Below are 14,105 nucleotides of genomic sequence, written 5' to 3' on the forward strand. Positions count from 1 at the left end.
CACTAGTTTTACAGTTCTCATTAGGAATCGAGGTTACCCTCATTTGCACAATTAATCATCTTCATGCAGCACATTAAATCATTTATCTGGAAACTATCATCATTTTCTTCTTTGGAAATGAAATTTAGTAGCAAAACACCACTTTCCCACAATGCCTCTGTGAAAGAACAGCACACTGTCTCTTCTTAAAATGGTCTCTGTGATTATAGGGAGGAAATTGCAATCGGTGCAATCGAGCGGCTCCTTTCCTCCGCAGCCCCATTCCGCTGCTGGAGAAGTGTGATTTCTACCAAGGGCGCCGATGAAGAGGTGCAGGAGGCCTACAGCAAAAGAAAAACTAATCAGCCTTGCATTGCAAAGTCTCCCACAGAAAGAGCAGCGGAAGGAGTGTGACCACAACTGAATGTTACTGGTTCTAGACCTACAGGTCAGCCCTACTTTGTGATGCCGACAAACGGCATCAGCTCGCCACGCAAACTGCTACTCGCATGTCACCTTACCTGTAAGGTGGCACGAGGGGCACATGGCGAGGGCCGCTGCTTGGGGCAGATTTGATTTTCACCTGTGGATTCCACCGAGCTAGCGGCACTGCCTCCTGTTCCGACTGCCGGGCTGGACTGGGCCTTTTTTTTATGCCTGGTGTTTTCCCAATGCCCCAGTAGGTATGTGGACTGCCATAAATTTTCATGGGGAAACCCCCTTCCCAGATCAGCAAAATATATGGGGGGGGGATATCTCCCCACCCTGCAAAATTCATTACAGGGGAACCCCCCCAGTGCGATTGTAATGACCCCCAAAGTCCAGGACGGATTGTTAATCCCAGTCCGGCCCTGGTTGATGGCAAAGGTGGTGAAAACGAAACAACAGGGGAGGAGGATATTGTGGAGACCAGATGATTGCAATGCTTCGACTCATTTAGGGTGTGTACATTTTAGACGGTGCCTTACGCAGTGGCAGATAACTAAACGCTAATATGTATAAATACCCACTTCTGCTGAAATAAACACTTTTATGTCCATTTGCGCCTCCGATGTCCCTCCTGAATACCGAAGCTTACGGCCCACGCTCGGTGACGGCGAATGAAAGAAGATTTTTTTGAATGATCACCATGACCCAGTGGTCCCAGTCTTTCACAGAGAAGTTTATAATATCAAGCTACACTTCCCATCAACAGCAGAAAAATAATACTGTAGTAAAACCACACATCGTATTTCACAATTTCATATTTAATTTGAAGGGGCGGCATGGTGGTGCAGTGGTTAGTACTGTTGCCTCACACCTCTGGGACCCGGGTTCGAGTCTCCGCCTGGGTTACATGTGTGTGGAGTTCGCATGTTCTCCCCATGTCGTCGTGGGGTTTCCTCCGGGTACTCCGGTTTCCCCCCACAGTCCAAAAACAGGCTGAAGGTAATTGGAGTCGCTAAATTGCCCGTAGGTGTGCATGTGTGAGTGAATGGTGTGTGAGTGTGCCCTGCGATGGGCTGGCCCCCCATCCTGGGTTGTTCCCTGCCTCCTGCCCATTGCTTCCGGGATAGACTCCAGACCCCCCGCGACCCAGTAGGATAAGGCTTTCTCGTCACATTGATGCTGCTCAGTAGCTCTGTGCATTTTTATCTAAATGATGACAGGCTAGGATATACAGAACAGACGTCATGGGTAAAAATAAGCGAGAGAGGACTAATGCCAAGACTGGTACAGATGATAATAAAGACTTAAAGGCTTTATAATCTGGAGAGCACTGTGCAAACATGCCGGCTTCAAGGATACACTGTCCTATTTTACGTTTCATCAGAATTCCGCTATGCGTTCTGTGTCTGACGACTGACAGTACGGCTGGATATGATGCTTTCTTGTACTATATGGATTATTTGAAGTCGCCATTTGCTTTGGGCAGACAAATCAAACACGCCGTGTTCATCTTACTTATTACTGAGGTCTCATGAGGAAACATGCAAACGCGGAAACGCCCAACTCCGCTTTCCCTGCTAATTTCAAGGGTTAGTCAATTTCCTTGGTGATTTTCCCTTCTTGGACGTCTCCTCGAAATAGCGCTTTGGATATTGCAGCACGAGAGAATGGGAGGCACATAGCTACAAATCATGACCATCTGACCATCGTCATAGATATGAGATATAGCTAGGCTACCATGGAAACGACTGCGCGGATGATTTCCTGGTATTGATCATGTTGAGTGTGTTTAACATGCTCCTTTAGGAGGGAGATTATAACTGCATTGCATTACCTGTCTACTGTTTAATTAATTACACATTGGCTGCTTTTTAAGTTTTAGGAATTTTAATAAATGTATGAAAATAGCTATTGATTTTTGTCTTGTAAAAAATAAAAATGAACCTTGAGTTAATGCAATGCTTGAATTGAAAACAATCATTATCTGACAAAAGGAGAAGACTTTTTAAATGCGTTGCCATTGCCTGACTGCGTATTTTCATAGCCCATCCCTCAATAAGCTTTTACGGTAAATTATAAGCGAGCCCAGGAAATTTGTGGATTACAGACTTAGAACTTGCAAAAAGGATAGCCCAAACTTAAAACTCAATTCATTTTAGAGTGGAAGTCTAAATAGAGGTAGTTGCAGCGGGTGTTTGACAAAAACTGTCAATTCAACATTATAAGTGGTTTAAAATGCTAGTTATATAAAGATTGACCTATAATCTTCCAATAGCAATACCAGTTTGCCACTTTCTGCTTCGACTTTCGCGGCTTCACTCTATCGCGGTTTTTTGTATATTCATTAAAAAGTTGATTAAGACAGTGAAAATGATACATCGCTGCACAGCGGAAACATCTTTGCTCTTCGTAATTAAATGTACAATAATAATAATAATAATATGATATTTGTAACATCTAATATGTCTTATTTTCTCTTATTTTCTCTAAAATATTCGGTAATACGAGTGTAATTGTCATGACCTGCCTGTACGATCCTCCTGTGCGTCGCGCCCCCTTATTAACCACACCCCCTTATTTACCACATGTGCAGCCCCGATTGTGACCTCCGGTGGATTTAAGTCCACGTCAGCGTCTGTAACCCCAGGTCTGTCATTGACGTTTTGATGTTACATGGTCCTGTGTCCTGCATTTGGAGTGATTCCAAATAAACCCTTCGCTCCTGATTCCTCGTCTCCCCGTGTCCAGCAATTATAACAGTAATTGTGACTAAAGGGTGTTATTTCACATCTAATAATGTTAAAAACCGTATTTAGAAGGTCGTAAACCGGTTTTATATGCTTTAAGTACGAAAATATTCAATCTATAAATAAAGAATCGTACTTCGCCGAAATTCACTTATCGCGGTACAGTCTGGAACTGATTAACCGGGATAAACTGTAAATTGTAGGAAAAAATTGCTAAAACGAGAACCCTGTGAGCTCCATTCTATTACTTAAATGATCCTGTTCTCTTATATAATATGCTTGGAGTTTTTGATGGATAAAATCTCTTTAGTTTTTATTTAAGACAATGATGTATCATATACTGGAAAAAGCATAGGCTGGATTCTAGAAAAAAATGCAATTGCAATACAAAAAGTATTCAAAAGAGACTGAAAACTTTGATGAACTAAGCAGGATTCCATCAGTGGTCGAAATGAGGTGCACCTCAGAGTCCGAACCAGATTCATTCAGATTGATAAAACCCATCATTTTTATTAAGTACCCACAAGTCGATGCTGACTCCAGACCATCATACAGGTATCACTTACTGCAAAGGTCCAGCCTTCTCTATGAGTCTTTAGGCTCCTCAATGGCATGTTGATTGTTTTGATGTTGGAATCCACCGTCGTTGTCGGTCATTAACCTCTTCCTCTTTTACCTTCAACCGTGACAAGTACTGTGGTTTTCTCCAACCTGCTATGTCTTCTCGTAATATACTCGTAAAATAAAATAGATAAAAACTCCCATAAATGATGTAAATGCCTGCAAACATCTCCTGAGAAAATGCATTCGAAAAGCAAAACTCAAAATAATGCTGACAATAGATTGGAGGACTAAAAAAAGCTTGACTAGAAGACAAGACAAGAAAACAATATTTCCTAGTTCTTTTCTGCATTAAGAGCATTGATAATTAGCCGTAAATATGTGCGTGGTGGTACCTGCTTCCAGTGGGGTTGTCTATTTTGATAGTCTCACAAAGAATTGGGATTCCTATCATTTGATCACACGGTGTATTTATAGCCCATTGTGATCCTGGATGGAAACTCCTGTTTCTCATAGTCTGTCTTTTTATGCAGCATACACACGCGGATTCAACGGGGAAATGACATCAGCTCTCTCCCATTCAAAGGAAGCACCTCCTATTAGGACAGGGGGTAATGCTTCTCTAGATTATAAGTTACAGTCTCTCAAGTCGCAATTCTAGGCATTATCCTAGGCGGTCCTTACATGACCTTACATAATCCAACACAGGGATTATGGTTTCAGAAAACAAAGAAACAAACAAAATAAATGAGAGAACGAGTTTGTTGATCCCAAACCGAACTTCAGGCATCACATCAGCAATTAAATACTAATTAGGTTATTAGGGATGGTGATACGATCTGATGAACTTCTGCTACATACAGTATGTGATGTTAAAAAAATGTGTTAAGATTGTACAATCTGTTATCATTACAATGCAGTGTTCGTGATTTCTTTTCAAAGTCATTTATTGGGAATCATATACATCAGCTTCAGTATGTCACTGAATACATCCAGTGAAGCACAGGGTACAAACTGGTGCAGTGAGGTAAACTTGCCCTCCTCTAGTTTCTTACAGCCGTCAAATACTGATGGCAGAACTTTGCGTCTAATTGGAGAAAGGCACCCAAAAATAGCCATTCGACATGACTTAGGGGTACTTCAAGTGAGCCATTTGCAAAACCAACTAAAGCTACTGGCAGAGAATAAGGCTCTCTGTTTTTATACATCTATATTTGTACAGGTAAGAGCAGGTAAAGCATCACAGAATTCAAAGGAAAAAAAAATATATAAACAAAACGAAAGGAAAAACTTTTCGTCTGACGAGACTCTCACCTTTCTACTTCTTCATGTCATCCTGAAAGTGCAACTGAACAAACAGCACTTCTGACATGCAAAATGATATTCTGGAGAGAAAAATATCATTCTGATGTGAGCTGAAGCCAGGTTGCATCTGGCCTTCAGCTACGCCTTGAAGCCAAAAACAACATCGCCTCATGGGCCTACCACATCTAACAGAAGATCCAGAAAAAGGCAACATATTTAGTCAAGCATCCAAACACAATGTTCTCTTATCACACCAGTAGAGTCTGCTTGACTGGATGATGATTGTTCCTCTGTTTACTTTGTACAGCACCTACCATAAGTAGCTATCAAGAAGATGAGCAGAAGATGACTTCACCTGAGTTTGACCTGATACACAGTGAACTTATAAAAATATAAATATAATATAATGTGACTCCTTTGTAGGGAAGAATTCAGTCGTTTCTTTATTTGCATCTCCATCACCAGTCTCTTGGGATTTTAATGATCAGTCACTTGGAATCGTGCTTTGCAAGAATGTCAACCTCAGTATTAATGAGACATGGATATGATTGTTGATGTTCTCTGCGATTTTTAAAATGAACATAATATACTTAATGCTGACTCGGTCATGCACTTGAATTGAACTAAAATTATCCTATTTTTGACAGGATAGGTTATTTCTTTAGGTGTCATTCTTGGTACTTTAAAACCACGATCTACTGACATACACAATTCCCTTTGTCTGGCATAAAAATAACAGACATGAAAGTTTAATGTGAAAAAAATGGGCAAATCGCTGCAGAATCATAAGAACACAATTTCCCTTATTTCCCAGAATGCACGATTGTCATTCAGGTACAGGATTCAAATCAATTTCAAAGGTGTTCACTTTGACCCCCAGTAAAATCAACCATTGCATCAGTACAGCCTGCTTGGTCAAAGGTGATCTATGAACCATGGAGGTCTCCAATGATGCCCCTTGCCTCAGGCTTACTGCATAAAATGTCAGCTAGGGAGAGCGATCTTTGTGATGAGATTAAACTGCAGGATCCCTGAAAAACTGTCCACCGGCAACACAGAGGCTCGTTCGAAGGTTAGATACATAAACCTACCGTTGGGAACATGCATCTATTGTTCCGAGAAGCCCATTACAGATTGTGACGGGAAGTGGGATAAATAAAATGACTAACCTAATTGTTAGTTTTCAAAGGTGAGTCAGTACGCTGCTCGAACGAATTGCATGCACTTTCCATACTATTGTACCTCTCGACTCTCAATAAAAAACAATGCCAATTTTGTTACCTCCACAAATGAAGCCCTTTTGTTTGCCTTTTGACTACATGATGTCTGTCTTGTAGTTCACTAATGGAACTCTTCACCGGAACATGTGGCTCATTCACGTTACTGTCCTGTTGACAGTCACATTTTACTTTAAGTCGTCATATCATCACTTGGTTTTGGGTCCCCCAACAATTCACACATAGCTCACACCTCTTTACCTACATGGGAGGAGGGGTTTCAAAGTAATGTTCTTAAGCTGCATTTCTGAGTTCCTAGTTGGAAATTACAACTGGAACCTGAAGTCTGAACCTCTACAAGAATTCAAGATGGCTCCAGCCTTTAACAACAGAAGTGAAAACTGTAGTTATATGCTGTTTATTATCTCTTATGTCTTATTTATGTCTCATTAAATTAGCCGTACGCATAATGCTACCCAACATGTCTGTGGACATGTTGTTACGGTGTTTATATACTCAAAGTACCACGTGATGCATTGTTCTCAACTAGTGTTGCTAAAATTGGCTAGCAATGAATCTAGCTAGAATTGGTATTGCTAAATGACTTTCCGACTTGCTGTACTGGAATGCGATTAACTCGGGTGTGACGTCATTCCCAGCTCCGACTTCCAACCTCCGAGGCAAATGGAACGCAGCATTAACCCACACTGAACACAAACAATAAATGCTCCCAACTGACAAATAACCGCACTGTGCTCTGGTAAGACATCAGCCCCTGCTCCAATCCAACATGCATATAATCATACAAAATGACATTATCAGAAAGTCTTTATCGTTCAGTCAGCCCTTCTGTTGATCTTATCATCTGTGCCACGCAGTTTTAAATTTTTACAAGATCTATCCCTGATGTGGCTGCAGTTATCCACCCAAAAGAAACCGACACTTAGCGAGAGTAGCGGTATTTTAAATATGACATTATATTTGTGTTACGTTTTACTGCTTTACCGCCTGACCTTAGATTAACAAATCAACTACCGAGGCCGTATACTGTATAATACTACACACAAATGTGATTTGTGCTGTTAAATATTTTTACTTTTAACCAAAATATTTACCTTAACTGAATAATTCACTTTTGAATAATTTACTCTTCTAAATAGTAATTATTTAATAACCCACGACTATGCACAGACATACAGAAAATGAATTTTCACATCTGTCGTTTCTCATCTTTGCAGAGCTGGTCATTTGCAGTGGCTCGATGAATGAGAAAAGTAAAATCGGTCTGCAATCAATAGCTCATCCCTGAACCTCTGTGTATGAATACTGCTGCTGAGAATTCTTTGTGTTAAAATAAGCCTCGGACCATATAATAATAAAGCCTTGCCTTAACTGCATGGCTTGGACTTAACAGACAAGGTCACTATACCAAAGCCCTTTTGTTTGTGATCATTCCGGTAAGACTTAGTCGAGTCAAGTCAAGTCATGTCATTTTATTTATATAGCATTGTTAAAAGCAATCAGTAGTTGATCAAAGTGCTTTACATCGATAAAAAACAATATACATAAAAACAATATGTATAAAGCGAGGGGAAAAGGCAAATTACATAAAACAAAACCAAGTAAAATATAAAACAAATATTACACTTTCGAAAATGGTAATAAAGCACACAGCACATTTATCTAAAATGATTCAGCAAATGCATGAGGATGATAAACACAATCACACGACCACAAGGATGAAGGACTGGACTTTGCTTGGGGACAGGAGTGGAGATGACGTCATCACAGGGTTCCTCAACCCAGTGCGCAGGGGCCTCCCGACAGTCCACGTTTTTGCTCCCTCAAAACAAAATTTTGGTTTCGTTTTGTTTTGTTTTCACTCTGGTTCTGGCACCCCATCTAAAGGCGCCTTTCCACTGGCATATAGGACCCTGGCTGCGAAAACAGCAGTTGCAGCGCAGTTGCAGCGCAGTTCCAGCTTGCTTCAGCTTTCCAGCTGCTGAAGGGTTCCCTCAGCAAAGGCGTTAGAGGGTTTGGAGAGCAAAAACAATGTGAAAACGAATAGATGCTTGTTTGCATCATGATTTACTGTGCGCTAACTTCTGTGAGAATTGCTTGTGTTATGTTTGCATCAAAGCTTTAGCGGAATTAGCATTAGCTGGCATAAATTTGCACTATGCATCCATTCAATTTAGCCTTTATTAAAGCAATTTTTCAGATAGGAGGTTGGAAATTTGTTACAAATTACTGCCAATGCATCAATATTGAGATGTGTGATACTACTAATATATAAAATATGCCCTTTTTTCCCCTTCAGATGTTTCTTGTCTCCATATATTTCGACCAATCAGATGGTGACACAACTAGCTCTGTCAGTACTGCTCAGGTACGGCTTGCATAACTTACGATTGGAAAATCTTCTCTTTGCGGTTCAGCTCAGTAGTTGGCGGCAGTGGAAACGCGCCGAATGTTCTTGTTTGCTGACTGCCTGACCTCGTTTAGCTCGCTGGTTGCTATGGAGTTGTCGGTGATGCAAATGATCCTGCTTAGTAGCTCAGCTATGTTCCTCAGTCGGTACTTTGTGGCTCTCCTTGCTAAAGATGCCAGCTTTAAAATGTAGACCTCTTTAAGTCGATCTGTCACTCTTGTCATAGTCATTCTGTCAGACCTGCCCCTGGTTCCCTAATCGGAGATTTCAGCCTGTTCTGGCCTGATCTCAAATGGAGCCCAACCTTATTAAAGCAGAGCAGCGCTACGAACGAGTCTATCTACGAAGGAGTCTGTTTGAATCCATAACGTTTAAGCGGTGGGATGTCGCTGGGGACAGTAGGGTGTGAGTGCAGCTTTTCAGCTTGACCATGTGGTCAGCGATCAGAATTGAGAATCAGTGTGCAAAAGCACTGAATTTGGATGTTTGTGAAAATGTTCTGCTACGCAGCACAATAATCATGGTCTTAAGCTTAAAAAAAATGTGGTCAGACATGAGCAGATGGGCCCGCAGGAGCTGCACAGGTTCTCACACAAACGCTGACCTGCTGATCCTGTTGTTGATTATTAAGATAAACTTGGGGAAGTGTGTGTTACAGTTTTCCTTAATTGCTTTGGCGCATTTCCTAAAACATACTTAACATTCTCAATTCTGTAAGAGCCACTTCTCAAAGCAACTCAGGCACTCAGGTTTAACTGCGAAAGCCTGTAACTGGCCCAACACAATTAACTCATAATACATAATTCCACATAATTCCACCAATTAGTTATAGTCACTGCTACCAAAATGTAAAGTACAATGAGCATCATTTTAACCATGAGCATTAAAATGCTTAGATATTTGTGGACAAGAATAACAAAATGTACTGTGGGAACCAAAAACACAACGGTGTTGTATCTCTGCAATTTATGGAATATATCTTTTTGCAGCTTGTTTAGCTGTTTAGCATGGGGTGGCTAACACGATGGTAACACACAAATAGTCTATGAACTAAACCATGTAGAGTTTTGTGTATTGCAATGAGCAATGATGTTGTGTTGCGTAAAAAGTGACATTATGGTGCAGGGATTACGTTGGTTACACTTGCGAATGTTAATGGTCATGCTGAGAAATGCTGCAAAGCAATTGAGAAAAACTGTAGCATTATATCAAAATTAATATTGTAAAAATGTATTTCTGTATCTTTTGTTGAGCACCTATAGAAGTAACATGGTATTTCTATATGAGAACCCCCACATACCGTCCTTGCCACCCTGCCACAATCTCTTCCCACCCCATTTTCTTTAGTTCCTCCACTGTCTGTGACAGCCAGTAAACATTTCATTCTGTATGCCGAGTCTGAGTTGTGATACATTCTGGTGTCAGGACAGTAGAACGAGCGTAACTGCTACACTTGGATGTCTGTTCTATACTCTTGGTTCCTTTAGATCGAAATGATCATATGCTGAAGATGAACGTCTCATGGACCTAGTGAGTCATGGATGGAAATGCGCAGTTCTGACCGACTCGAATACCAGTGTGACCTGCAGAACCGTCAGCTATCTGTAGATGATGTGGACCGGTTTCAGTCAGATGTGTTTTTTTTTTTTTATTATGTATGTCAAGTGGGTTACTATACAAACGAGGGCAGGCAGCCTCAATAAAGACACAAGCCCTGGCTCTGCTCAAAGCAGACAAAAACGATGGTGTAAGGAAATATGAACATGTAAGAAACACCCAAGTCGTCCAGTTCACTGCCTGTATGTAAATACCGTGTGCTGTGTAGTCTGTTGTGTATGTTCATAAAGATTTACCTGAAACTGGCCTGCATATGTTGCTGAAGTACCCGCAGTGTAGACGTGATAGTCATCCACAGCTTTAATGTTTGATATGAAAGCCGGTATCGGCCGTGCTTTATATACAGCTTTTAAATCCTACATTAATTGGTTATCATAGATGAAACTAATATTTCTAACTGGAATCTCTGGTGGGACATGAAAGGGGACTGACATTGTCTAATTTGTCGAGAGACGGGCTGGTTTTATGCCTATCAAACTGTATGATGCAACTGAATTAATCGCCTTCTTTATAGCAGAGTTCTGTGAGTGAACGTCTGATGTGGGCTTGTCTCCCGGTCCGTGCCAAAGCTGCTTTTGTTGGCTTCGCCTTGTGAATCAGCCCGTCCCCAACACACTTCGCTCACGTTAGCAGCCGTAAGGTTCAGCTCAGCCCCGCCTCGGTTTGTTTTATCGGCGGGCTTCCTGAGCGTGGGCGTTTTCTGAAGTGGGGGTCGGCCATCTTGGATTTTCACCCTGTCGTACAAGCGTCTTATTCACACCTTCAGAGACTGATGTGAATCTCAGCATGGAGGTTTTTGGTTGTTTTTTTTTTTTTGCTTTCAAAGCAAAGTAATTATTAATTGATTATTCAAAATGGGTCTATTCTGTTAGTAGCTTCAATTCATTGCTTTAATGAAGCACCATTATGCATTCTGCTCAAAACATATTGTATGATTGTACTGTCTGTAAATTGTTTCAGCAGTGTTTTTGAGGAATGCTGTTTGCCAGTTTCACAAATGCTTGTGTTTTGTAGTTTTAAAAAAAAAATGACCCCTTGAGTGGCCTCAATTGTAATCGGTGGCAGAGAGAGATTGCGAGTGAGGAAGGACCCTGATTAGTTCCCTTGGCTGTGAAATAGGTTCTGTTTCATTCCCTTTTATTTTCGTCAATGCAGACAAGTTTACATCACTGGATGGGACCTGCTGCCTTGAATTATAAATGCTTTATGAGGCCTGTTTGGCCTCAAGAGGGGGAAAAAGGGCCCAGTCTGTGACAGAGCCGAATGTTATCTGTGATCAGGTCTGATGCCTGATTGACTTTGCAAAGTAGCTCGCAAAAGAAATATGCTGATTCATTGCATCACGGAGCAGCTGAATGCTTGTGATCGGCATGAGGAGAGACTGAGAAAAGCATCTCGAGCAGCCTGTGAGTCACACCGCTGCACCAGTCGTACTCCTCCGCTGCCGGGGAAAAGATACGGCAGGATGCGTGTAACTATGACTGACTGCTAAAGCACTTCCCTTGAAAGGATCCTCGACAGTAATAATCTTGAGAGATGGAAACAGCATTGAAAGATATTTGTGTGTTGCAAAGATTGATGCGTATAATATTAATTCTGTAGCAGCATGGTGGTGCAGTGGTTAGCACTGTTGGTTCATGCCGGTAGGACCTGGGCTGGGGATTCTGCCAGGGTTCCATGTGTGTTGGGTTTTGCATGTTCTCCCCATGTATTTGTGGGGCTTCCCCCCCCCCCCCAGTCCAGAAACATGCTGAGGTTGTTACGTTGCCAAATTACCCGCAGGTGTGTGTGTGTGTGTATGTGTGTGTATTATGTATATATTACAGCGTGGGGATGTTATGGAAGTCATTTTTTCAGTCTCCACAAGGGAAAACACAATTTTATTCAAATCTGTCACTGCCTTCAAAAAAAACTAAAAACTGTTTTGTTTGCTTACTTATGTTTATGGTTCGGACTGGCTGGGGTTTAAGGTCGTCATCCTCAGGATTATGGTTTTTCCCATAGAAATGACAGGACCGTCCCCACAAAGATATGAATACAAACGTGCGTGTGTGTCTGCGTGTGTCTGTGATTGTCTGGGCGCCTCATACTGGGTTATTACCGCTGTCTTACCCCCATTACCCCCTCCTGGGATTGGCTATGGGCCCCCGCAGCCCTGCATTGGACAAGCAGGAATAGAAGGCTGATGGATGGATGCATGGATGGATGGATGGATGCATGGATGGATGGATGGATGCATGGATGGATGGATGGAATATTTTTATGAAGTGTCCATGGGATTTCAAAATCACGATGATTTTCCAACTTGCCGACAGCTGGATCCTGTATTTTATAAGGCAGCCGCCTGAAATCTCAGAAATCTCTTCAAAGCAGAGAACATTCCAGCGTGTCTTTGATGCCGCCATACTATTGGTGTATGAGAGTCAGTCCAAACATTAAAATATAGAGCTGACAATAAGGAAACTTCTCCTTTGGGTAAATCTATATTGTAAAGAGTGAATGAGGCAATGTGGCAGCAACAGTTCTTAGGGTGTATTTACAGTGTCGTCTGGGACATAAACTTCCACACTTCCTTCAGCGGCTGAAATTTATTTAAAATCCCTCACCTACTTTTTAATTTAATCATAAATGCAATAACATTCTTGACAATAAATTTTTTGTTATATAACCACACAACGCTGCATGCTGCACACATTTCACGGAACGTTAAAATTATATTTATGTTATACAAAGAAACCACACGTTGCTCAGAAATTCTACAACAAACGAGCAAAGAAAAAGGCCCATTTTGTGGTTCAGCTGTGCAAGGCTGTCTCCTGGTGGCGATCTAAACTGTTCCTGGGTGGAGTTGCTGCACCCGACTGGTTATCTTCATCCGTCATGAAATCCTGGTGAGATGTACTAATACCCCATCTATTTCGTATTCAGTAAAATCGCTAAATGAAAAGCACCCTGTTGCTGTATACTAAGATTCAACTAATGTAAAAATTGGATTAGGATTTGTTGACAGGAAAAGAAAAACGAATGAAACGTTAACTAATGAAACTTATCATTTGATCAAAACACTGCAAAGTTGTTGCAATGGCTAGATACTTTTACCAATACTGAACACTGCCTTGGTTCAGATTTTCTCTTATTCCCTTGATAAATTAATGAAAGGTTTGATAACTAATTTTATAATCTTTCCAAGGACTCCAGTCAGGATTTTGACTGGGCAGCTGAAGGAGATTTTCTTTAAACTTAGTTTTTTTTTACGCTTTTTTTTTTAATTATTTTTTTAAGCAATCAGCGTTGATTTTATTTTTTTCAGTTCTGTATCCTGCAAATACACTGAAATATGTGTGTGTGTGTCTGTGTGTGTGTGTGTCTGTGTGTGTGTGTCTGTGTGTGTCTGTGTGTGTGTCTCTGTGTGTGTGTGTGTGTGTGTGTCTGTGTGTGTGTGTGTGTGTGTGTGTGTGCACTGTTCAATAGTGGCTACATGGAATACTCTCTTGCCTGCTACAAGTAAGACTAGTAATAGTTAATCACTGTCCTCTAAGCTCCTGTAAAAATACAATATGAAAAGAAGTACACTTTCCTGGAAGCCAATAATTACACAAATACTGGAGATCAATCATTAACATTTTCTGCAGTAGTTATTAATAAACTTTGAAGCAAACAGCATTTCAGAAACGACTCCAGGCTGCAAACATCTCAAAAGAAGCAACGCTTTACCTAGCAGGAAGTCAAATGAAGGCTGCTAAGTCTTAAACGGAGAGCGCCACCTGGCTGCTGAGCCCTGACATGACATCACATTTGCACACTGTGCAGCTGTAATGC

The sequence above is a fragment of the Brienomyrus brachyistius genome, chromosome 25, assembly GCF_023856365.1.
Source record: "Brienomyrus brachyistius isolate T26 chromosome 25, BBRACH_0.4, whole genome shotgun sequence".
NCBI classification, from domain to species: Eukaryota; Metazoa; Chordata; class Actinopteri; order Osteoglossiformes; family Mormyridae; genus Brienomyrus; species Brienomyrus brachyistius.